This window comes from Lepidochelys kempii, chromosome 7 (genome assembly GCF_965140285.1).
Source record: "Lepidochelys kempii isolate rLepKem1 chromosome 7, rLepKem1.hap1, whole genome shotgun sequence".
Classification (NCBI taxonomy): Eukaryota; Metazoa; Chordata; order Testudines; family Cheloniidae; genus Lepidochelys; species Lepidochelys kempii.
In genome coordinates this window covers 41,969,708-41,996,743 of record NC_136386.1, presented here as the reverse complement: position 1 = coordinate 41,996,743, position 27,036 = coordinate 41,969,708, and the positions used below count along the sequence as shown (strand labels likewise).

General features: G+C 39.5%; 1 protein-coding gene across 5 annotated transcripts in view; it reads right to left on the bottom strand.

Moving 5' to 3' along the window:
* The window catches only part of PFKFB4 (6-phosphofructo-2-kinase/fructose-2,6-biphosphatase 4), a 104,627-nt gene that overhangs the window by 75,796 nt on the left and 1,795 nt on the right, over positions 1–27,036 (bottom strand). The gene's annotated exons all lie outside the window — the stretch shown is intronic.

Here is a 27,036-nt window from a genome sequence, read left to right as displayed (position 1 = left end):
GGGTCAGGAAATAATTACATTACAATAATTGCATCTCTGTACTGTTTCTACCAATACCTTCCTGCTAGCTCCTTCACATCAAATACCACCTAAAATACATACCATGCAATACTAGTTGCTCAAATGAAGCTGCAGAGAAGTAGGGAAAAGGAAAGCAGTGATAACACATAACAAAGGAAGAAGTAGAGGAGCAAAAACCCCATTAGCTATTCCAAATAGAGTCTCAGGACCAGCACAGTCAATCCCTAGAGCTCAAAAATCAGGAGCTAGTGCCTCCTGCCCCTCCACCCTTCCCCCCAAAAGTTATCAATTGGCTTAAAAATCATGACTTTTTAAAAAGGCAATACATTGTGGGGTTTTGTTTGCCTTCAGGTTTTTAATTCTTTTTCACTTGCATTTTCAAGCTTTTCTCTGCAACCATGAGAGCCTAGAAACTTACTCTTATTTTTTTTTCCAAGTGAAAGCTAAGATATTTGAATGACATAACATGAGTCCTGCAGCTAAGGCTTTAAGAAAAATACCACCAGAAACGGTGATAATTGTCAGCATTGAGCATCATATGAAGATACTATAGGAATGAGGAATTGTAACAAGGTTTTGCTGAGTTTAAAGAACTCATTTGTAGCAATACTATGGCATGTGGTGGTCTGACTTTGTATTTGCAAACAAGAACCACCTCTCAGTTACAGAAAAGCTACATTAACAACTCTTTACAAAAGAACTCCAATTCAGCAGTTGCGTGTAAGGCAGTCAACTAATGCAAGTCATTCTTGTTATCATGGCACATGTTGAAATGCAGTTCTCATTTCTGTCTTAAGAAATATAATGGGAGTGTTGTAAGCTGTAAACATTCTTAAAAACTGAGGGGGAGGGTCATAGTACTACAGCCAATATGTCAATGCCGCTGCACATTGAAATGGCATCATTATAAATGGCTTACTCATATGAGTGATTACAATCATTTTTGTTTTTTACTGAGCGGTATCAGCGTCCAGGACACTGGGGTTTTGCCGTGTCTTGCCACCCCCTCCCTTACAGCTGTGGGCTTTTTTCTTTGTTCTGTTTAAATTCAAAGAAAACATAGAATCTTAAAACTCCCACTCTCACCCAAATATGGGGCAAAGTCTATTTGGTTTTGTGAAAGCTTGACTTCTCCCCCCCTAATGGACTTCCCATGTCTTGTGAACACTTGCATAAGTGCTTAACCAAGAAGCTTAGCAGCACATGCTTAAATATGCACATGTTTAAAATGCATACAGGATTGGGACCTTGAAGTCCACCTTCTGATCTAGAGGCAAGTTTAAAAGTTAAAGTTATAAAGTCCTAGTTATATGATCAGACAGTAGTACCTAACAGTTAAATTGACAAGACTGCTGGAATGAAGATTTTTTTTTAAAATTACACACATGCACACACGCAGAGTGTGTGTATGGCAAGCAAATGTCTTAAGAATGACAAGGAGAATAAAAACCAAGATACAACCTATATGTTAGGGTGACACATTGCTAAGTAGATTACATCTACACTCACCCTCCCCCACACCAAAGATTATTAACTTTTAATCTTGTAAGGGAAGTGTTAAGATATCCAGATATAAAAATGATTTTTTTAAACTGATCAGCTTGCATTGCAGTGTGAACAATTACTTGAGTTCTGAAAATGGGAAAACATTATATTATAAAAAAATGTTTTGGGAAGAACACTGCCCAGCAGATGGCACTACTTCTACTTTTTCATTTTGCAAGAGTGCATAAGGAGCAGAACTTGACAAACCAAGCTATGTTATATTAGCACTCTATACTTTATTTAATAAACCCCCTCTATCCTGCAGAATATTTAAATCTTTCAATGCTTTACATTGAAGGCTGAACTATTTCTTTAAATATAAAATATAGCTGTATAATACACACACTTTAATAACAGTTGTAGACCAAAGGCCATATGTAAAGAAGCCTTTTGAAGGTTGTTAATATGTTGCCAACTGAGGATCAGAACACAAACCTGAACTGTAGAAGAACGAGGAGTACTTGTGGCACCTTAGAGACTAACAAATTTATTTGAGCATAAGCTTTCGTGGGCTAAAGCCCAATTCAACACTGCATGCATCTGTATCTATCTCTAAGGTGCCACAAATACTCCTCATTCTTTCTGCTGATACAGACTAACACAGCTACCACTCTGAAACCTCAACTGCGTAATTATATTAGATTAACATATAGTCTGATGTTCTATGCACAACAGTTACAAAGTTTTAAGAAAAGTAGTTCTTAAGCATACAGACCAGTATCATGTGGATGCTGCACGAACACAGAGAGATTCAGAATCAAAGACACACAATTCACCATTATATGAAAACATCACCACATTAATAAACACGTTAATGCTCTACAAAAGACAGTCTCATCAGCAGATTTCTAATTGACATGATTAGCTTTCTAAAGAAATATTTTAACTATGTAATTCCTACTGGTTGGTATCTTTACTTCCTTTCATGTTTTCACTTCACAAGTCACTTACAATTAGTTTCACTTAGGACAGAAAACTGGACACAAACCAAACCTGGGGCAATGATGAAGAGAGAGGGAGCACGAGAGAGAGAGAGAGAGAGAGAGAGAGAGCGCATTTTATGTACTTAAGTCCCAATGCTGCAGACATTTGCATGTGAGTAACTTTAGAGGTTACTTGTGTGTAGCTGTTTACAGCATTGGAGCCAACAAGATACCAAGTTCAGCCCTTTTAAACCTTCACAAAATGTTAGCATTAAAATGTAGCAGCCACGGATACTGGAACTTATTCCAAGTCTCCCATGACTGCCTAGTTCATACAGCATTGTGTGTTTAATACACACAGTTTCAAGTACAATAGACATGAGATTATACAAGTGTTGTTTCCTGGAAAACAAGACAAATCAATTCCTCTGGACTTTACCCAAGTAAGTCCCATAGACAATCTATTAATCCCATTCAATTTGCTAAACCATTCCATTGCAGTAGTAAACTCATGTAATAAAAAAATGTTACCATTCTGTTCACTTTACTGACCAAAAGTAGATGATCACTGTTATACACACACATCCTGAGAGGGGCCAGTCTCTCAAAATGTCAAATACTAATTTATCAGTTTTATTCATTACATTTAGCCTGAGCAATTCTGTTTCTCTGAAGAAATTCATTTTCTGCTCTGTCACAAGATCAAATAAAAAATGAATCCCTGCAGTATCAACCATACCCTACCTAATTTGAAAAGGAGGTCAGAATGGCTGATGTCTTTAAATCTTGCAGTCCTCACACACACACACACACACACACACTTGAGACAACAAACTAAGCATGTGTATCTAGTGAAAATACAGACTCAAATCTCATTATTTTCCAAAGCAACTAAAGACAGATTTTTCACTTTCAAGCCAGGGTATCACCAGTTAGTTTAAATAATCCTTTCCTGAAATGCACTTATTTCCATAGATTTCAACTGAAAAAGAGTCCAAGTTTCAGAACCTTTAAAATGAATACACTATACATCAGGAGAATAATTTTATGTATGTGAGAGGTATTAAATAAAAATACATCATTCATACATCCCATTAGAGATAATATGTTTGTATTCAAAGAAATTTACAAATATAAGCATGTTCTTCAATGCATGCTCTAACATACTACTTAGCTGATGATCTGCCCTACCTTTAAGCCACATTATTTGCATATAATGCCAAGGGAGCAAAGGAAATCTCTGATGGTTCCTCACTAGTAAAACAAAGCTCAAACAGCTTCTCAAAGCTGTGGCAGATCCTTAGATGGCCAGCTGACTGCCTTGTGTGTGCTAGCTGACCAACACTCAGCATGAAAATATAAGTCACTAGCCTTCTGACTGGCCAATGCTACAACATTCTCAGCAGACAAAGGAAGATTGTGATTGCCACCTTATCAATTTTTTTTTTAAGTTTGCATCGAGAAAACCGCACTCTCTAAATTTCAAGATTTGGATCTAGGAATAGAATGACAATGTGCAAAAACCACTACACACAAAACAAAACATAACAAAGCAGGTTACCCACCCCTCCATGTTTAACTTTAAAACACAATCTCTAGATATCCATCTGCCAGGTCCAACCAAGGTCAGCGGGGCAGAGGAAAGACATGCTCCCCCTACCAGCATCTTCACATAAGGTTTGGTCATGGAAGAAACATTCTTGCCCATGTTTGTGGGAAATGGGGAACACAGATTATGTTCCTTTCTCTCTCTCTCTCTCTCTCTCTCTCATGTTTACGAGATGCATGTGGCTGATGCATCACCACAAATGCACCTCACAAACACAGATGTAGAAGCAGCTGCAGATCAAGAACTGTGAACTGAATAACAACATTCCATCAAGGCAGGAGAACGCTAACCAAGATAACAAAGGAGACAACTACAGAGAAAAGTGCTGATGCTGAAAAGACTGAACACAAAAGAGAGAATCCAACAGGAAATGTCTGTAGTAATAAACATGCAGCTACACTAAACCTTGCTATGTTGCCATATTTTATAAAGTAACAAGCCAGATTAGGGTTTGGAGGGAAAGTCCAAGTAAATCCCAGGAACTGAAGGAAGGAAATGATATTGGTGATTCAACAGGTGGCTCTCTTCCCTGTCGGTTAGCACTGAACCAACACTCTTGCACAATGACAAAGCACACTGTACTTAAGGAAATACCATCTTTCAGATGATATAAAAAACAAAGATCCATTCATTCATTACCATATTAAAGAAATTCACACAGAGAATGAGACAGGTTCTGTGCCCTCAAGAGCTTCAAAAGAAAAGAATGATGAATGAGAGAAACAGATGCAACAACCAGCAAAGTGACGCAGTTTAAGTTCAGTCCGTGTTGTCTTTGTTCCATTTCTGCAATCGTTTTGATTATATAACTATTTCTCTTCTTCCCAAATATTCTGCTGCACTAATCTGCATCCCACCATTTGAAATGCCTTCCTTTCTTCCTCCACTTATTTAGCCCAATCCCTACCCAATAGTCTCTCCACCGGAATTGAGAATACAGCAAAACAAAGTACCCCAACACTTTAAGCATGCAGAACTACCAACATGGCAAAATATAGGGGAATTCAGCTGGGTCACCTTATGACCTTTCCCCTGGTAGTTCCTTCAAACTTGGGGCCTTGTTTCAAAGCCAACTGAAGTTAATGGGAGTCATGCATCAGGCCCTTATTTACACTGAAGGCCCTGGAAACCTAGAATCCTGAGAACCTTTAACAATCAGACCCTTAATATAATATTCTGTTTTAAACAACGAGTGCAATATTGCTACCATTAGTTCTTTATTATGTATTTGATGATTATCCAGAGAGAGAGAAACCTCCATGTGTTTGCAGCACAATTATCTTTATTTCAAAGGTTGGTTCATGTTAACACGTGAACATCAAAAGCCATACATGAGTCAGTGTATGAAAAAATAAGCTTTTTGTAATTCATACTTTTTGAAAAAATGGTTTCATTTTAAAAATGTACACATTATGGTTAGGTTTCCTAGCTGTAGGCCAGACTATTGCAGAGGTGAATCAACAAGACAAATTATCTGGGAATGAGCAACCATTAAAAAAAGAATTCTGTTCAGTGCTAAACAAATCAGAAATAACCTAGCAGCTTAGACCCTAAACTTAAACAAAGCTATGCAAATGCGTAATGTAAGGAAAGATTCCCCAAGGTGTGTTATAATAGTACTGCTTCACTAAATTACCTCAGTTTTCAGACAATTTAAAGGCAAGATAGTGCAGACTGAGGAGAAGAACACTGTTAGCAAGTACATCAAGTGAGAAACTAATTCACATCCGTATTAATAAAACTCATCTCAACACATCTGATGAAGTAAAAGAATTGATAGGGTTTAGTCATCCAGTTACCTCATCCCAACACCTCTTTTGTGGGAGAGAAAGTAAATACCCAATGAATTTGCATTTATGTTGTTTCCCAGAATCATTCACTAAAACATCCCAACACATCTTGCCCAGACAATGAGTTACAAGCCATGGATATGTAGCCCTTAGAGGAGCATTTGTTAATGTCTGGGTTGATTCTCACCGTTTGGTGCAGAATAATAAATTACATAGTAATGATCTGAGCTAATGGTAACCAGATATTGGAATACTGACTGCATCTACAGTTTTGAAGATTTGCTTAGTGTTAGTACAGAAGAAAATTATGCTAATACACATTTGAAATGCCCATTTGGAACACATGCATCTCTCAGGAGCACACAGAATCTATAAGATTGCATTATAAATTAATTAATATGATTGGGATACAACTTAACAGAGAAGAGTAATATCACAACAGCCTAGATACTATATGAGTAGGGCCCTACCAAATTCACAGCTGTGAAAAACGCATCACAGACCATGAAATCTGGTCTCCTCCGTGAAATCTGGTCTTTTGTGACTTTTACCCTATGCTATACAGATTTCACGGAGGAGACCACGATTTCTCAAACAGGGGGTCGCCAGGATATTGTAGGGGGGTTGTGGTATTGCCACCCTTACTTCTGCGCTGCCTTCAGAGCTGGGTGGCTGGAGAGTAGCAGTGCAGTACAGAAGTATGGGTGAAAATACGATACCATGCCATCCTTACTTCTGCACTGCTGCTGGCAGCGGCGCTGCCTAAAGAGCTGGGTGCCCAGCCAGCAGCTGCTGCTCTCCAGCCATCCAGCTCTGAAGGCAGCGCAGAAGCAAGGACAGCAATACCACGATCACCCCCTCTACAATAACTTTGCACTGTCCCCCACAACCACCTTTTGTATCTGGACCCCTACAGCTACAACATTGTGAAATTTCAGATTTAAATATCTGAAATAATGAAATATACTCTTTTCAAAATCCTATGACCACGAAATTGACCAAAATGGACCATGAATTTGGTAGGGCCCAATAATATGAGAATCCCAAGCACAGCCAAATGGTTGAAGCACAACACAGCAAAGAATATTTTCATTTGCTAAGGAGATGAACAGTCACTCATTGCTCTACTATCACAATCATTTCCTCCTTTGTTACCCTTATGTAAACCCAAACCCATTCTCAGATGCTTGATCTTAAGTGAAGCTTTACTCCCCCCTCTTTTAATATATGAAGAAGTCAGTTAATCAGCACTATGATTAACCAGGTTCAGAGAGTTTATACAGAAACAGAACAAAAAAATAATATTGGGGGGCGGGGGGATGGGGAAGTACACCAATTAGCTGCTGATGCACTCATGTAAAAATACCCTAGTTTTAACGTTTACAGTGGCCTAAGATAGTGTACAGACTTATGCTGGTCCACTTTAGCTCACCTCCTCTTCCTTTAAAGTTGAAATATTGTGAGAACAGCAGCTATTTTGCAAACTAGTCAGGCAACACCACCCCTCCAAAAAACCTGTACAACATTATAATATCTTCACACACAATGAGGAAACAATGGTCCAGATCCTCAACTGATTTCCATTTTCTCCAGATGAGTGTCTGGCACAATATCTTTAACAATTTCTGCTTTAAACCTGCCAATTATAGGGTAAGGATAGACCAATGCACATGCTGATTAAAAGAATTTTATTGTGTACATTTCTGAAAACGTAAGTATTTAAATCCTGTAACTAACTTTGTACAGACTTGGGAGTTCAAACTAAATATGGGGGTGAGGGAGGTGTGTGCATGCCTGTCTGTCTCTGGGGAGATGCATACAGAGAAGTACCAACATACTGTATAGTAAAGAGAAATGACACAGCATCTACAGAAGTTACCCAATTTCTTTAAAGGACCCAGAGGTGTAACTGAAAACACCCTCCATTTCCAACATGGTAAATCTATTGAGGACTGTCATGCCTATGCCTTGTTCTGGTAGCAACCAATGAGGTTACTACAGCAACAGCACGTACTAAATTATGCAATCTCTAGGCTGTCTGTGGGTGTGTTGTGAAACATTTAAAACAGTCTTTGTCCTTCCTGGAATTATGATACAGCACTGTCAGTTTCACTTGCAAGTGGATTCAGCTGTTTGGAAATTGTGATGCAAGTCAGAAGGCCTGATGCTTAAAAGCATTCAGAATATTTGAGGAGGAAGAGGCAGGGGGAAAAGAGGAATCTCCCAGTCACTGTGATGTTTCCATAATCTTTTCTGGGCAGATTAAATGACAACAGTATTGACTCCCATGACCTGGAAAATGTTCTTATTAATATTCCGTTCTGTTAAGGTAAGTTTGATACAACAGCTCTGCACAATTCACAGTTTGGTTTTGCTTGTGTGGAAACCAAGATACAGTTAAAGAAACACTGAAGGAAAAAAATGTACAGCACTTTAAACAAATCCTTACTTGTGTTAATAGCACTTGACATTTTTTCAATTTAAAAATTATTTAATATTTTTCAGCATATGCTCTGTTTACTCCTTACATTTACAGGATCTTGGCTGAATGAAAAATAAGATGCCATCACAAAACAGTAGTAGTAATGGAGGGTCTTCAAGATGTAAAGTCCCTATCTGTTTTCCACCGGTGGGTACATATGTGCATCACATGCCTGAGTCCTGAGTGGAGTGGTGTGCTTGTTTTTCTTTTTGATTTTTACTAGCAGTGTCCATTGGTCCACACATGCACTGTAGCTCTCCTTGTACTCCAAACCGAGGGCATAAAGGGTGGTGCGGGTCAACGCCTCTACAATTTACCATTATTACCGCAGCCCAAACAATCTGCAGCAGAGGGGATGAAGGGTGGGTAGAGGTATACAGATAGGACCACACATCTCGAAGAACCTCCAGGCAAGTAACCTCCATTTCTTCTTTTTCCAGTCATGGTCCCTATGTGTATTTCACACATGAGAGATTAACAAGCAGTAGTCCAACAGGCAGAGCTGACGTGGGGGGGCCATGCAGGGTCACATGCCCCCCCCCGAATTTGCTACTCGGCTTACATGGGCCGACCTCCCCCACCAAAGTTGGCAAGCAGAGGTCATCTCTGCAAACAGGAGTTGGGTGTGAGGATATTGAAGTGATAGCTAACTGTAGTACTGCTGTCTCCACAGCTGTAGCCATGGTGGATGACTGGACCAGAGTGCAATGTCTCATGAAGGTATGCAAAGAACTTCAAGCAGCTGCACGACTTATCTAATAGAGATATGTCTCTTAGAGATGACGATGAAGCAGCTTGCCCTCTGGTGGGGGGAGATGCGAGCTACTTGGTAAAGGGTAATACAACTGAGATCCATTTAGGAAGTCTCTGCACCAATACAGCTTGGACTCCTTAATCAGGTTGCTATGGAAACAAGTAGTTTAGGTATCTTTCTAATGTCCTTTGTAGATAAAAGGCCAAAGACCTTTGGATATCCAGAGAACACATCCTTCTCTCTACCTCCAAGGCATGCAGTTTAGAAAAAAAAAAAATACTGGTAAGAAAAAAAAATTACCTGACTCTCATGAATCTCAGAAACTACTTTAGGGATTAATCTGGGGTGAGAGCATAATGAGACCTTTTCTTATAGAAAGTAATATATAGCAGGTAAACCATGAGCACCCCCAGCTCACTGACTCTTCTGTTAGAAAGGCCACCTGCACAGACAGATGGACCATAGAACATGTGGTTAGAAGCTCAAAGGGAAATTTAGAGAGAGACGACCAAACAAAACTGAGGTCCCACTGACATGCAAACTTCACCAATGGAGGAAACAATTTGAGAAGCGCCTTCAGAAATCTAGTTGCAACAGGTGAGTGAAGAACATACAGTGACCCATCGGAGGATGGAAAGCACTGATTGTTGCTAAATGCACCAGCAAAGAACTGAGCGTGAGACCCGAAGACTTCAGATTAAGTACATACTCTAAAATAGCAGGGATCCTAGCAGATTCTGGAGACAAGTGGCAATGATGAGCCCAAGGGGAGAAATGTTTTCATTTTGCTGAGTAACAGCTCCTCATAGAATTCTTTCTGCTTTGGTTTGGAATGCATCCCTCTGGAACATGAGCGCTCGATTTCCAATGCCTACCCAAATAACAGGCTCTGAGTTGCAGCAGTCCTGGACGGGGTGCCTGAATCTGCCCCTGTGCTGTGTTAGAAGGACCAGAAATGGGGTGATGTTCATGGGTGGTCAAAGCGAGAGCTTAAGTAGATCTGCAAAACCAGAAGTATCTGGGCCAGTTGAACACAATCAGGATGACCCAAGCTCAGTCTTCGTGGATCTTCCATAGAACTTGTGGTATCAATAGATTAGGAGGGAAGGCATATGCCAGGTGATCCTTCCATGACATCAGGAGGGCATCTACCATTGACCCTTAGAGTACAAAGGAAATTTCCTGTTCACCCACAAGATGACAATATCTTTGCCCAATGGGGAATGCCGAGCTGGAAAATTTTCAAGAACCAAATTGTGAATCCTCCACTTGTGATTTGAGGGAAAAAGTTTATTCAGGCTGTCCGCTAAGGAGTTTTACACCCCTGGTATCTATGCTGCTGATGGTGCACCGGCCATCACATAACCCTATGTCCAGAGAGTGACTTCCTCTATGCATAGAGGGAGAGAGGTTGTCCCCTGCTTAATTATATATTATACTTTTTGTCATGTTGTCCAACATTATTTGGACATGTCTGGATTGGATGAGTGGGAGGAAGGCATTGCAGGCACAACAGACCACTAGTAAACATATGTATTCTGGACTCCCACAGGGTCCAGGCACCTTGTACCATTTGTCTGAGTTAGGGCCCTCCAGTTTTTGGCAAGTTGGGCAAGGTGTCCTTCAAATATCTGAGGAGGGGAATGAAGAAGCATCAATAAAAGGGACGCATGTCTCTAAAGTCCCATCCAAAGAAACTCTGGAGGTTCAGAATACAAATTGGTGGTGGATGTTGCAGAGGCTGGGTTCCTGGGTTTATAAATCCTCTATTCTTACATGTTTCAGAGTAACAGCCGTGTTAATCTGTATTCGCAAAAAGAAAAGGAGTACTTGTGGCACCTTAGAGACTAACCAATTTATTTGAGCATGAGCTTTCGTGAGCTACACTTCTTACATGGTGGCTCCTGGGGATATTGGTGATATAAAGGCTGAGGAGGCAGTCTTGTCCTACACCCTTGTCTATGGTGTTTTTTCTTCAGGGCAGGGGTATAGTTGCGCAGTGAGCGAAGCATTGTCCAAGTCCTCAAGGGATTGGAGACACTCATCTGTCTTCTTGCGGAATAGCCTGACTGGATCAAAGGACCGATCTTGGATGGTATTCTACACCTCTCTAGGGAAACCTGAGCGTTGCAGCCATGAGTCTCTCCTCATAAAAATAGTTGTTGCATCCCACTAAATGCAGTATCTGCTGTGTCCACCACAGCCTGGAGGAAGTTTTGGCCACCAATCTGCCCTCATCCACCTTAGTGCCGGTTCTAGCCTCCTCAGGAAAAATGTCCTTAAAATCCATAAATTTAGCATAAGTGGCCAAATCAAATTTGGCTGAAAAGGCCTGATAGTTAAAAATCCTGAACTGGAGATGAGGTGGAAGAGAAGACCTTTCTCCACAGGAGGTCGAACCACTTGAGTACCTTATCAGAGGGAGCAGACTTTGGGTGTTGTTGCTTAGATTGCTCTGCGGCCACCTGCACCACCAAGAAGTGAGGTGGTGAGTAATAGAACAAACACTCACCTCCTTTGGATGGAACAAAGTAACACTTCCCTGCTCTCTTAGAACTGGGAACACAAGAAGCAGGAGTGTGCAAAACTGTCTTTGTTGGGACCAGATGGCCTTGATGGGGACGACTACTTAACTAGGCCCAGAAAGCTGCAGAATGTCCAGTAATCTGTGCTTAGCCTCCTGGTCTTCCTCAAGCTGAATCTGTAGTTCTGTCACCACCCTGCGCATGAGTTCTTTATATTGTTTTAAATCATCTAGCAGAGCCGGAGAAGAAGTAGTAACTGCTTCATCTGGTGATGACAAAGAAATTTCTCCTGAGACTGTCAGAACTTTTGGATCTGCTCACCCTCCTCCAAATACTCCAACAGAGCCAGTTGTGGATGGCCAGGCGATGGCAAATGTGGCTCATGCACTGATTCTGGGTGTCTAGGGTTGGACTCCCTCACCCCCAATATAGGCAATAAGATGGATCAACTGGCAGAGGAGGACCACGTGGCACCGGGTACCATCTGTTTCTTGACCAGTCATGTTTGGTTGGAGGCCAAAAGCCTAATCTTCTAGGGCTTGTCCCATGTCACCTCCACCTGGTACTGCAAAGACTTCTGTGGGGCCTCTGCCTCATCCAAAAAGAAAGTTGGATCCTATACTACCATCAGAACAGACAGTGCCGATGGCTGCACATCGAAGTTGGCAGGTGAGACGGGAGAACAACGCTGCACCTTTGGAACAGTCTCTTCTTTAGTGTAACAATGGAACAGGGATGATCCCCATAGGAGGGATGAATGCAGATAGGGAAGGGCAAAGATGTCCTTCAGGGAGACATTGTTTTTAGACTGCTGTATGGTACAAGTCCATTGACGGGGCTGTCAGAAATGGATCTTACTTGGCCACCATAGAAGTTGGCACCTTCTGGGACCCTATTGATATCAGTACTGCATCAGCTCTAGAAGTGGATGGGCACACCAGGAGCTGTTTATCCTGAGACTTCACCATCAAAGCTTACATCAGAACCATCAGATCCATACGCTGCCTCCTCCTGCCAAGAAGATTTACTCAAATATAAGTCCCTAGTGCCCATGTGCGCAGGCTCTCCCAACTTTGATGCGGTTGGTGAGGAATCCTCTCTCTTCGGGGAAGTTGTAGATAAAGATGATTTGTCCATATGCTTATGAGAGTGCCCCTACTCTTCTGTAAAGCCTTTTGCTTAGGCTTACCAGTCTTAGCCTCCATTCCCAAACTAGTACTCGGAAAGGGACTGCTTGCTTGCTGAAACTGATGTATGGAGGGACAGGGGGTCCCCAACCCAGATATGATTGGGGTCTGATTGCCTTCTCCATCAGATATCTTCTAAATCTCCGTTCCCAACTCTCAAGTTCTGGGAGGGAAGAGAGCAAAATGCGGCACTTGGCAGAGATGCGAGCTTCAGCCAGGCCGCAGAGACAATGTTGATGTTCACGGCTGACAGAAAAGGAGCATGGGCATAATGCCAGACTTCTCAGCAGGAACTCCAGGGCCGGCCCACAACATTTTGGCACCTGAGAGGGGGAGCTTAAATGATGCCCCCATGCCCGGGCCAAAACTTTGAAAGGTCTCAGTTCTGCCTTCTTCCTGTTCTACTCCTCTCATGGTACTGCTCTGTTACCTACCTCAGTAAAGGAGAACAACTTAAAATGCCTTGTTCAAAAATTTTAAGTAACACTTAACTTTCAAACGCCTGAACAGCAAACGTAACTTTTCTCGTCTGCATGGTAAACACTGGCATTTTTATCTGTCTGAATAATCAAAGTGGTTGCAAAGATTTGAACTGCTTCCTGAAGGTCCACAGTCTGGGCCAGCTCATGCTCTATTGAGATGGATGCAAGGCTGACCAGCCTCTCCTGTGTCATTGTGGAGCGTAGATGTGTTTTTATTAACTTCAGCTTGGAGAAGCTGCATTCTCCACTGGCAACTGTTACAGGAAGTGTTAGAAGTATGCACAGAGCAACAAAAGCATTTGGAAAAAGAGTGGTCATCTAATTTGTGCACATATATTCCAGAGCAGCTTTTGGAGTTGATCCTGCTGAAATGTATCTTGAAAGGGCTTTCAGTTCATCACCTAAAATCACTCGCATCAATATCGCACATGTCATCATGTGTCAACACTGTCTCTAGTGCCCTGCATTGCTGGTGTAGGTCTTCTTCAGGTATAGTGAGGAGTTTTGGAATATCATACAACATCTCCAATATACTGCTGTGTTCCTTGAGCTGCATTAAACTGACTGTATTGCACAATCTAGCACCTGGTTAAAGAATTCAACTTTGAATTGTTGTTTGGAGTCTCTTATGGGATTATCCCGTGCCTCGTAATCAAAATATCATCTTCTTCGGTGACTCTTGTATTCTTGAATGGGTGGGAAAATAGCTTCAGTGTCAAGTTCCTTTGCCAACTTCTGTGCACTCTTCAGAACGTTTTGAAGTCCCCCATCTGACCGGTAAGACTGTAGGTACGGCTTTGCTTTGTTGAGTTGTTCCATTGCTCCAGATATATCAAGGTCAACACCTTGGAGTCTCTTGGTTACAACATTTATTTCAAACAGTATGTCATGCCACAACACTACGCCACACAGAAATTTGAAGTTATGTATGTTTCTGGTGATTCCATTTCCCTCTGCCACTGTTCTCCCACGAACAGTTCCTGTCATAGCATTATCCTCCATAATGGCAACTGTGGCATCATCTATCATCCCAATTTGGTGTTTGACAGGCTTTATCACCTCCACTCGACTTTCCTATCATGTGGCACTCAGTGCTCTCAGTGTCAGAGTGGATGCTCCCAGATGTTGCTTCAAAATTTGTCATCAATGAGTTCATGCAGAGAAAAATACATAGATGTTTTGAATTATATTAAAAAATTGAGCAGCCTCACTAGAAGCTAATGCTGCATCACTGATCACCAAGTTCAGTGGTGCTTTATATCTAGGTGCTTTACAGACTGATATGAAGATATGAAGACAAGCGGTTATTACTTCTAAAAGTAAAATAAAACACTTCAAAAAGGTGGAAAGGCATATGGAACTTGTAGAAAAATCAAAACTGAACTCTCAGACTCCATCTGGCTGGATTTCCTGCTGACCAGGAAGAAGAAAATTCATTTATTTTTCTGAAACAAAACAAAGAAATGCTGGGACTTAATTTAGCTGAGGAACTTTGTTTTGTTTATATAAAAAGTTTATTTTAACTTTGCATCTGACCCACTGGTAGAAAGATCTAGCATGAGCAGCATTTTGATTTTTCACACTGATGTCTGCTGCAGGGCTAAGATTTTTGCTTTGTCTTGAAAGAGGTATTTTGATGAGCCTTAATTTTTCCACCCTCTTGCCCCAACAAAAAAAAAAATCTGGATCTCTGTCCAGTTGCTTAATACAAAAGAACAGGGTGGATGGATCATCTATTTCTTCTGCATTTCATTGGCATTTACAAGGAAGTGAAGGTGGGAGGCTACTTTCAACCTTCTTTCAGTCACAGAAGTCAGTCAGCATTTATAAGCTAAGATCAGCAGCTTTTGTGGAGGGCAGTGAAATAACTGCAGTTCACTTGCTGACACTCCCAGCCTGTTTGACAAGAGGGTTTTTCCTAGTTTGTCCAGAAGCAACAAGATATACAAAAAAAAAAAAGAAATGGTAGAACTAGCTCACAGTTCATCCACTACAAATTAAGAGTGCAGCAACTATTAGAATATTATTGTACTGGTTCCTATCCAAAATTCTCGCAGTTTAATACATGTCACTGACAAATATCTAGTCACAGAGTTCTCACTTGTGAACAAGGTATCTGAAAGTAATACCAAAAATGTGATAAGGAATCTCAGTTGAGAAAATCTCCAATTCCTGCTATTAATATTGAGCAAAATAACTTTTTCCCTTTCCCCCTATCCCCCACCACAGCATAATTAAATGTTTTATTGATCAGATTCTGGTCCAGGTGTCCCCTCTAACTATTTCCATTGTAAGTGGACTGAACTCTGCAATTTAAAATTTAAATTCTGTCCTTGGATTTAACATAACAGAACTCTACTGTAAAAACAACAACTAGATATGAGCAAGACTCCTCTCCAGCCCCCTTTGATAATTCTCACTGACAGAGCATTACCATCCAGATCCATAGACTAGTGGGTTCCCAAACCAGGCAAATGCAAATGGGGGACTAATTCTTTCAAAGATACAAAATAAGTTCTACTAGCCATATTAGCATCATTGTAGGCAATTTATAGCCCCAATCAATTTTTCCACAGCCTAACATACTTCACCTGCAAACCCAAAAGTTGTGAAATTATTTCCTATCTTTGGAAGTAATTGCTTAGATTTTTGTTGACAATCTGTTCCTAACAACTGAAGCTGGGATTTTCAAAGTAGCCTAAGAGAACTGGGTGCCTAACTCCTATTTAAACTGAATGGGACTGGGTATGTAACTCCCTTAGGCTCCTTTGAAAATCCAATGCTGAATGTACCACAGATTAATATGAACAAGGGATAAATGTCAGCACCCACAAGAAATGGCATTCAAAAAGATTTGATCCATATACGTGAAAAATCCTAGAGTCAGACTTCTTTGTATGTTCTATACAGAACCTTGATTGATGTGTCTGTTGTTTCGACACTCCACATGTGTTGTCGGAGGAGGTCATGACATCTTATGACAAGCTGTACTCGTAACACTTTGTATATTTTGTACCATTGCAAAAACAAGAGTTATATTTTCTATTACACTCACAGTTTTTTTATTTTGATTAATCATTTTCATAATCAGTCTGAAAAACAAATTCAACATAAATATTTACACCTGGCACATAAGGCCAACACTAGTTTTCTGAACATCAACTGCTTTTACAGAAAAAGAATCAATGTCCAATTATATCAAGTTCACACTTCTAAGGTGAGTAGAGAAGACGGCAGATCAGTTTTACTGCTGCTGCTGTTCAGTTGCACAGTTTTCAATCATATTGGGTCCCATCCTGCAGATGCTAGCCACTATATAGTCTGGATAGTATTTGCAAGATGGGACCTATATTTATAACTACTTAATGTAAATCATTTGTACATATCTATCATTTCTGTTAGTAACTTCTTTGGAGATCAAAATCTGTGAAAACACAAGTTAAAAAAATCACTCCCTCAAAGTTCTGACACAGCAAGAATCAGAGTGTTTTTTATATCCTGTTTTTTCTCCATTTGCGTCTTGGCAAGTATCACTCACTGAGATATTGTAGGCTGGCAGCACTTCATTCTACAGCCTATTCTTTGGACTTCTGTCCCTCCTTACCGAGGAAGAAGCACTGAGTCAATTACTGATTGGGATTGTCTATACATGCCTTAGAGGATACACTTATACAGACTGATCAGGAAACCATCATTAACCATCAGGTCAATTATCATCCTGTACCTAAATCTTCTATTTCTGAACATTACTGTTGAAAAGGTTGTGATGCGAAAAATCCATCCTAAATGTAAACTGTGCTTAAAAATCACACATCAGCCAAAATTTTAATACTTTTTTCACTTCAGCTAGAATGGGGAAATTAGGATAGTTATTGAAATCTGCACTCTACATTCTGAATACACAGTGGGTTCTTCTACACATTTTTTTTTTTTAATATTTTTCTAACTTCCTACTGCTCAACCTGCTCAGCTCCACTGGCTTTACCAGCAATGAAAGTTTTAGGGTTGACAGGCCACAAGATTCATAAATTCGTAGATTGCAAGGCCAGAAGGACCATTGTTATCATCTAGTCTGACTTCCTGTATAACTCAGCCCATAGAACTTCCCCATAATTAGAAAAACATTCAATCTTGATTTAAAAATTATTAGTAATGGCGAATCCACCGCAACTCTTGGCAAATTGTTCCAATGGTTAATTATGCTCAACATAATAAACGTATGCATTATTTCTTGTCTGAATTTGTCTAGCTTCAACTTCCAGACTTTGAATAGAGTTATACCTTTCTCTGCTTGATTAAAGGTATGTTTACACAGCAAATAAAAAAACTTATCCTTTGCCAGCCAACTCAGGCTCACAGGGCTTGGGTTTCAGGGCAAGTTTTATGGATGTGTAGACTTCCACACTTGGGCTTGAGCCCAAGCTCTAGGACCCTCCCACCACACAGGGTCCCAGAGCTCAGACTCCAGCTCTAACCCAGAAGTCTATACAGCCATGAAACAGCCCTGCAGCCCAAGTCCCAAGTCGGCTGGTACCGGCCTGCAAAGGGTTTTTCTTTGCCATGCAGACATACCCTTAAAGGCCCTTTATCATCAAATTTTTGTTCCCCATGCAGACATTTAAGGACTGTAATCAAGTCACTCCTTAAGATTTCTCTTTGTTAAGATAAATAGATAGACTCAAAGAGCTCAATTAGTATAAGGCATGTTTTCTAATCCTTTAATCTAATCTGACGCTCTGCATCAGTGATCTGTCCTCTTCATTGTTTTTCAGTTCCCCAATTTTTGCGTCATTGGCAAACTTTATTGGTGATGATTTTATGTTTTCTTCCAGGTCATTATTAAAAATGCTAAACAGCATTAGGCCAACAACTGATCCTTGCAAGACCCCATTAAAAACACACATCCTTGATGATTCCCCATTTACAATTATATTTTGAGGCTTAACAGCCAGTTTTTCATCCATTTAATGTGTGCTATGTTGATTTTATACCATTCTAGTTTCTTAATCAAAGTGTCATACAGTACCAAGTCAAGGGACAGGATTTCTAGAAATGATTCTCTTTAATCTCTGTTCAATTATACCTCTTCTGTGACATCACAAATAAACATCTCTGTAACAGTCTAAGACCTGCACCAGGCTTCAGTAAGATTCCTTCAAACCAGAAAAGCTGTTTGTGCAGAAAATATAAAACATTTCAGCATGTGCTTCTTGGCGTTATGATTTATATCAAATAGTAGACTAACTTCCAAATATAACACACTTAACATACCTCCCAAACACTTGATTTTAGCTCACCTAGTAAATCTACTATTTATGGATTACCGAAGTCAAATCCTAGCTCTGGGGTCATTCAACAGATACCTGAAGTCCTGATACCATAATATACACTCCAATTCCAGTCAACCAATTCACAAAGGGTCATTTTGTTTTGTTCATTTGTTTTTACAGTAAAAGATATGCTCTTTTATTAAAATGAATTGTGACTAATTAGGGAGGGAAAAAGATTCAGGAGGAAGGAAACGTGGCCTAAGTGGCATTATGGTTCACCAAAAAAAATTAATTTAAGAGTGAACACATCTAAACCAAGAATACATACTGCATGCATGTCAAGAAGAAGGCATATATATTCCTCCTTTCACAGTAACATTCCATCTGTAGGTCTTTTCCGAATGAAACAAAGTTGATAAAGCATATCCATTTTAAAATTGCTATTAAATCCAATTTGAAAATGAAGAATTTTGCATTGCTTCCCAAGTTAGAATTCTAATTATTTATGGTGGTGGTGTGCTATGTATTTGATATTTTCCAGACCAACAAGCTCCCCAAGGAGATGACAATCTAGGAACATGCAGGCAAGTAAACTGAGCTGAGGGGAAACTGGAAGTAAAGTATGCTGCTTCTTTTTACTTAATATGTATGTCAAGATTTAATGTAGTCATCATGGCATGGCATGGATCTTCAAGGAGGATGTTTAATATGAAGAGAGTAGAGCCTCGGGATACCATACCATACAAAAGGGGGCAGCACTGAAAAAAGTATAGAAATGATTGAGGCAGTCAAGGGTGGACATACTGAAAGAGCAGAGTATGATGCACAACAGGAAAAGCTCATATAAGGAGGAAGAGACAGAATTATATAAAGCTTTAAGGATGACAAGAAGCTGAAACAGGATGCAATAGTTGATGAGGTGCAAGTGGAGAGATTCAGAAGGGGAGAGACATGACCAAAACAGAAGCAAGGAGGAGGACTTTTGCATGGACTGAAAATGATAATGTGGGCTTTAAGGATGCTAGAAAGACTAGAACATGGGCCTAAGAGAGAATATGCTGGTGGGTGCAGGAAAAAGAACATGAGGAGGAGGAACAAGATGCAGGACATGGACATGGCCTGGGTGTGTGGAGCAAGCTAGAGGGAAGAGGGAAGAATAACCCCCAGATGGGCGGATCGAATGCCAGAGAGAAGGAAGCAGAGTAGGGAGGATTTAGGAAGGAAGATAATATGTCTGAAACCAAACTCCTTAAGTTAAATCTGATGATGGGACATGCAAAAAAAGATGCTGAAGAGACAGAGCAAGATGCAGGACTGGATGGAAGGAGACAGACCAGGGTGGACTGTAAATCTGGGAGTCATTAGCATAGAATGAAAGTTGAAGCCATGTGAATGGATTTGACAGCCAGGAGATAAGATGTAAAGAAAACAGAAGGGAGACAAAGTCAAACAATGAGACAGTAGAGTAAGAAAGAGAGGATTATATCATAAAAGCCCAATGACAGACTATCAAGGAGGAGAGGATGATTGACAGTGCAAAATGCAGTACGGAGAAGTCAAGGATAACAATGGAGCATAGGTTTTTGTGAGAGCAGTTTCAGCAAGAGCAGGCTTCCTTGGAGATAATGGAAACCAAATCGGAAGGGATCCAAGACAGACTTGGAGGAGGAGAAACTGAGGTACACACTATATTCAATAAAGAAGAGGAAGGAGATGGAGAGGCAGGTGATGTCAAAGGAAGGGTGTTAGAGGGTAGAGTACACCATGACATATTGGTATTGTATGGGGAAGGAGCCAGAGGACAGTAAGAAGTTGAGGAAAGCAGTGAGCCTGGGACAATGGAAGTACAGAAGTGTGAAAGGATCCAATCACTGGGATAGGTGATGATCAGTTCTAAGATCTTAGGTATATACCTGTAGACTATTCCTGATGTAGAGCAAATATCATGTGTGCCCCCAAGAAGCTCAGACAGAAAGATGGCTTCTGTTTTCAAGGCTGACATTTTGTAGTCTGTTTCTTAGTTATTTTAATAATAGGTAAGCCATGAAAGAAAAGTCACAGGGAAAGTAACATGAGTGGGCTTCTGTGTGCTTATTTTTTCCAAAATATGTCATCTATTCACATAGGAATAAGAAGTTAAAAAACGCCTATATTAAAAACACAGCAATCAGAAAACCATTTCTACAGAACCCCTGTCTAAAATCAGTAATTTCTGAAGAGAAGTTAAACTAATCTGAATTTAGAGAAGTGTAATGCTAACATGTATATTATGTTAACACCTAGTTCACAAGGAACAAGTATGACTGGACAGACAGCTGCTGATATGCCATGATCTGATATGGAATCTTGTTCCCATGGCCTTTAGGGTAGATTTTTCATCTTCCTGCATTTTGCAAGCATGACTAGATAGTTTGTGGGCTTTCTGAGAATCTTCAAGAACAAAACATAGGTGGTGAATAAGTTTAATGAGGACAGATAATAAAATTAGAACATCCAAAATAATCTAATTTATCAAACACAGATAAACTAACCAGGAGCAATAACATGAGCAAAGAGCTGTGATAAATGCAAACATTTACCCAATGAGATACTTGCATTAAAAAATAAACCTAAAACCAAAAAAATTTAGACAAAGGATTTTACTAGTAGTAATATCCCTGCATTTTTCTCACTATTATTACTGAAGACATTTTTGTTTGAATAGAAGATTTAGTCCTAGGAACCACATTTTCATTTTGCTTCTCCTGTTACAGAGGTCATAACCTTGCATGCCTCTATGGAACGGACTGCAATATCAGAAGTTATAATACACAAACACAAGGCAAGATAGAACAGCAGACCTATATGGCTCAGGTGACAAAGAAATGAGGAAGACAGTATTCTAGATGAACCATTATTTAATGCTATAATTAGAACAAGTTATTTTTGATGGTATGTTATTCAAGCAGAATGGAAAATGGTAGCTCGCTCACACACACACACAACTGGTACAAAAGACTGCAGTAACTCTACATAGGCTCCTTTGAAAACCCCAGCCTACGAGGGTTAAGTGTCCATTATCCAATCTCAGCCACAGTGATTCTGACTACCCAAGAATGATGCTTATGTACAATATACACACACATACACCAGATGAGCATTTGCACCACTATGTGTAAATTGTCATAGGCTCACTGACTTCAAATTAACGGGCCTACGACAATTCACACAACCTTAAGATCTGCCCTAGTTTGTTTACATATACACACATTACACACACACCAGGTTCACAGTGTTGATGTCAGCTATGTGCTTTTCAAATAACTGGCCCCTTTCAATGAAACATGAGTTTATTGGGATGTTATTTAAATTTTCCTTCTCCAATACAAAATAGGAAGTGTTTCTCAGCCACACTGAGAACAGCCACACTGCTCTACAGTGAAAAATGGGCACAGATGTGGGTCAGAGTAACTGCAAGTGCAAACAGGAATATTTCACTCAGACAGAGATGCGTTGCTATATTTTTCACCAGCCTGGTTCTCACGGGACTGCTCTTACAGGCCCACTTGGAACTTTTTAATTGAGAAAGGTCATGAACCCCTGTAAAACTCCCCATTGTCTTGGGAAGATTTGTTTCACACTAATGATGGAAAAACTGCAAACGCTCTTCTACTTTTTTTGTTTTCGAACAACACAGAAGAAAAATGCCATGAAATTCTCTCACTTCAAGGAACGGAAAGGACAAAAATCAGGATTCCCATGAACTACAAAATTAACATGTTTTACACTAACTAAGTCTTCAGGGAAATCTGAGCATGAGAGAATTTAAAAGGAAGAGCGAGACAGTCCTAAATCCAAATATCATGTTGGGCAATGATAATTGATGGAAGTATATTTCAAGCCTATTAAAATCCTCCAATCATTTGAGCTCAATAGAGAATTAGTATGTAAGAAGAATTCATGTACCATATGGAAGCTTGGCTTTAGCAACTAAAAATACATCACTACAAATATTCCATGCCTTGTGTCTTACACCTGATTTGAGCTACACATTCATAGACTGTATGTAATCCGCAAGAGGGCAGGAATTCTCTCATTACCTAATGGAAGTTAACCTGAACTAACTATCTAGACTACATCCCAGACCAAATCATTCCTGATGCAACTCAAATGAAATCAATGGAGTTACGTCAGGGGTTAACCTAAACACAAAGTTTGTGATCATCTGCAAGTAGGTACTGGCTCCAGTGAAACTGAAGGCCCGATCCCACTACATATTTTAACCCATTTCCAAGGAAAGTAATACCCCTTTTAAAACAACTAATACGGTTGCGTCCACAGTATGCATCTCTAAATTGCTTTTCAATGACATTACAGAACTATGTACAAACACTGCAAGAAATTAGTAGCTAGCATCTGCTGTAAACTATTTTAGTTACAAGAAGAGTTATGCATACTCAATTGTTGGGTTTCCCATGTAATCTGAAAATTTATTATGCCAACTATATAAGCAAAGAACAGTTACTTTCCAGAGTAGGAAAGTAAGTGAAATGTATGATACTATATCATGAGTATGGAAAAAAATTTATCTTGAAAACAGTTTTTTAGAAATGGGTCAGCTAGCTAAACAGTCAGCTATCTAATGAGACCAGGAAATGGGAACCTGAGAAACCAGTCTAAAAACACCTCTTTTATGTACCACAGTTACATATGAAATGCCTGATCACCAAACAAGGGCTTAGCATTGGTCTCTAGAAGAGTCAGGACGCTGTGTTGTCATCTCAACTGTATGATTCACCTGTAGCACCAAAAACTGAATACAGCTGTGCATATAACATAAAATTAAAAGCTGATAACAAAAATACAATATATTCCATGGGGGAAGCCATTTGGCATTCTTCCTACTGTGTAAATACAAACTAACAACATGAGAAAAAACCAGTTTAACCATCACACAATCCTATGTGCTCCAGAAAACATCTGAACGGGTTCCTGGAAGAGTACTATGGAGGTTCTAGCAGCCGTGTTAGAACAGCTTAGTACAGTTATGCAATTGAAACCATGTTAAAAAGTGTTCTCTAAAACAGTTACCATTTGTGTTTAGCATGCACAAGGCCTGCTAAGTTTGTAAAGGGTTTGATACTAATTTCAGTTTGCTGATTCAGATGCTTGGTCCTTTGAATTACTGAAGATATTATCGGAGTTATTTTGAAACTTCTTAACTCAGACAGGGCTAATGGACTTAGCCGAAATTAAAACTCAAAGTCTGTCAATATTGGTGTTCCAGGACATGTGTAATTTGTAACTATAGAATTTGCAATACAGTTTCCACCAAAAAAATGAAATTAATTTCTTATTTTAGTATGATACACATTTACAAGCAAATCATGTTAAATTTTGTACAAGTTACTTCACTTTAAAAAAACAGCCACATACATCAGTTAAGGTACATACATATTCAATTACAAAAAAGTGATTAATATTCATCTGAATATGTATTTAACCAAATTTTAGTATGTGACAGAGACATTTAGGCCCAGGTTCTTGTAGGTGCCCAGAAACAACAATAGCACACCAACCAGGCAAAATGTCACCAAAGACTATCTGCAACTAGGCCCATGCACAGTCTACTCCTACTTTAAGAAGTTCACAATCTTCAAGAATAACATTATGATTTCCTTATGTTATAGGCTATTATATGGTGCTCATCACAGTAATATCCCAGCACTTCACAGAAATGGGCTAAAAACAAAATGTGAAAATGGCTAGTCTATTTTCAGTGGGGTCCTGTTATACAACAAGCCCAACCAGCAGACTCTCAGAGTTTTAATTCCCCCAGAGATACTGAGACAACTATTATGTTTGTTCACTTTTATAAGTGTTTGTTAAAATAATTTATCTGAAATGGGAAAAATTTTGTGATGAAAACAAAAGAAAAAATGAATGTGAGATTTGCCCCTTTTATTTCTTTAATCATATTTTCTTTTCACAATTTTTGATCTTTTCACAAGCAGCCTGTGAATTCTCCTAAGAAGCACTGAGTCATAGAGTTTAAGGCCAGAAGGGACCACCAGATCATCTAGTCCGACCTCCAGAACATCACACACCACCACCACCTAGCATCCTAAACGCAACAACTGAAATTAGGCCAAAGTATTACAGTGCACAGGAGACTACACTATTGTGCATCACAGGCAGAAAACAATAATGACCACAATGCACCAGTATCTGTGGCTCCCATAATAGCAGGGAAATGATTGAGTCCTTCCTGATCCCAGCAGATGGTCGGTGGAAACCCTAAACTATGAGCTTCTAGGAACACATGACAAGCCAGAAGTGAGCCCCAGAGCTGCTGAGCGCTGCTCCCTACCATCACAAGCAACCCCATCATAGAATCACACTCATATTTCCAGGTCTGAAAGCACAGGCTCACATTAGATTCCTCAATTGAAATCTCTCTTTTTCCCCCCACAAGTATCAAAATGAGGACCCTCATAGAAGAAAATTGAAATACTCAAAACAAAACAAACAAAGAGTCCGAACTTTACAACCTCTTGATTTCTAAAAAGGGGAACAGAGTCAGCAGACAAAATGTTTTATGTTCATCCTGACCACAGAAGAGAAAAAAATACACACACACACACTATTACATATGGAAAATTTAAATTCCAAACAAACAGTAAATGTCAAAAGCAAGCCTTCACTGAAATATTAGTAAGTGCTTAGATACACACTTTTATTGCTTTGCTGACAATTACTGAATTACTTCAAGATATTAATTCTGAAGTGGTCTTAGATTTATTATGAATAAATATAGGACCTGAGTCTTCAAACAGTTATACACATGACTAACTATCACTCCATGATTAGTCCTATTTGAGCATATGCCTCTTTACAGGATTGAAGCCTTAAACAAATTGTGTGAATAAATAAATGCCGTAATAACTTTGTTCAAGCTTTTATTATTTTTCATTTACATTAAATCAGTCATTTTAATTGCAGCTATAATCAAGTTAGCATCTAACAACCGAGTAAGACCACATTTGCAAATTTTTACTGGAAAAAAATTGGAACTTCTCAATAGTATATTGAAGTGTGATTTGAAGCTCGATAATCATTATTATTAAATTTCATTTTACATAATCATAGCACTGTAAAAACAAGGGACAATACCATGGGATGGATACCTCTCAAATTACCCTAATTTTGTCCCACACTAACTTGCTGTTATCTAGTATTTAATGCAAATTGTTCACATGCAATACACATGCAAAGAGCTAAAAACAAGGGTCACAGAAAATGTTTATATTAAAAAAGCATGAGTCTTTCATGACTATATTTCCTGCATTGTTATAATATCTACCTAGATCTTTACACCACCCTTATCATTAGGATATACAATCTCCTTGGGTCCCTCATTTGGGGTTGATGTCCAGTTAGGCCTTAACAGGTTGAGAATGATACAGGTGGACTGTCTATACTATTCAAATCTATTCTCACCCTTCCATCAAAGGGAGAGATGATTTTTTGGGGTATCTATGACACACTTTTACTTAAAAAGGCTTAATCAATTGGGCTGATTCACTGAACCAGCATTCAAAAAGTTCAGTATCTTTTAGAAAAATTACATTTCTGGGGCACCTTTCATTGTGAATTGTTACTCATAATACTTTATCAATACACTGAGCACTTAATGCATTAGTGAACTTCAGCCCTTTCTGGGGAAGACCACCACCTAGTAGCACTACATAACTGTTTAAGACAGAAAATTAAGAACAGCTTCTTTTTGTAAGAGTAGGAAAATACAAAAGATAACAGTTGCCTTCCTAAGAATTTACCAGAACACTGCAGTTAACAACCTGCCCTTGGCAAAATGTTTATAGTGACCACAAGTAAACATTTCATTCCAAAGATCTCACCTCCAGCAGCAAAATGCCCCAGTAGGGAAACAATTTTAAGAACTAGTTTGGAACAAGTCACAGACTCTGGTATTCTAATACATTTATGTACATCATGCTTTTTTCCCCCACTTCACAATCTCTCCTCAGGCTGCTGGTACCCCGACTTGCTCCAGTTCTCCCAGTGTAAGCCACAGTTTCCATCTCCCATCTGACTACCTGCTGTGGTATCTGGGTCATAATTTCCCTTCAAACATCAAGCCTAACACCAGCCCTTGGATGACTGCATGGAGAGCAAAGAACCTGAAAATACTTTAAAAATTGATAGCCTATTTACATGTTTGTACAGTACCAAGCTCAGCAACACCCCCATCTTGACAGGTTCCTTAGACATTACAACAGAAACACCACATACTGGAGAATTAATTGCTGATTTTAAAAAGATACCAATGACTATAAGTTTGACATTCCGTAGTTTGGCTGTGTATTTAGCTTGCTTATATTCCAAGAGAGTCTGTGCTTTTCTTTCCCCCCTTTTTATCAAGGAGTTCTCCCAGCCCCCCAAAAACAG